The 538-nt window shown below is 44.2% G+C and overlaps 1 non-coding gene across 1 annotated transcript; it reads left to right on the top strand.

Annotated features, from left to right (window-relative positions):
* The first annotated feature begins 30 nt into the window (after positions 1–30).
* On the top strand, positions 31–137 carry LOC111651296 (U6 spliceosomal RNA). The gene has a single exon (XR_002760492.1). It is a non-coding gene; the product is annotated as a U6 spliceosomal RNA (small nuclear RNA).
* The last annotated feature ends 401 nt before the right edge of the window (positions 138–538 follow it).

Below are 538 nucleotides of genomic sequence, written 5' to 3'. Positions count from 1 at the left end.
TTATAATGCAGCCGTCGCACAAGGACCAATGTGCTTGCTCAGGCAGCACATATGAAAAATTGGAATCGATACAGAGAAGATTAGCATGGCCCCTGCGAAAGGATGACACGCAAATTCGTGAAGCGTTTCCACATTTTCATCTGCTGCCGTAGAGCAACTAAAAGTGAGGGTTGCCAGTTACTTGTGTGGACTGACTGGTTTTCCTTGCCAGGCTTTGCAACTGCGAGCAGTACATAGAGCAAGGCATGGCCAAATGAGGAACTGGCAAAATGAGGACGGTTGCCTGTTGCTTGTGTGGACTGACTGGTCTTCCTTGTGAGGCTTTGCAACTGTAAGCAGTACATAAAACAGGCGTGGCCTAATGAGGAATGGGGACGGTTTCCTGTTGAGGCTGGAAAAATTGTTTTCAGTGTCAGAGATTTTGGTCGTACTGTGCTAGTTAATTTTGTAATCATGTAATTAAGCAGTTAGTATGCTATTATTACAAATGTGTAATTCATAAGTGAAGAAACAACTACTCCCATACTTGTGATGCCAC

This window comes from Seriola lalandi, unplaced genomic scaffold (genome assembly GCF_002814215.2).
Source record: "Seriola lalandi dorsalis isolate HSWRI2012SDOR001 ecotype SW California unplaced genomic scaffold, Sedor1 jcf7180001972448, whole genome shotgun sequence".
Classification (NCBI taxonomy): Eukaryota; Metazoa; Chordata; class Actinopteri; order Carangiformes; family Carangidae; genus Seriola; species Seriola lalandi.
This window is presented reverse-complemented; position numbering and strand designations above follow the sequence as displayed.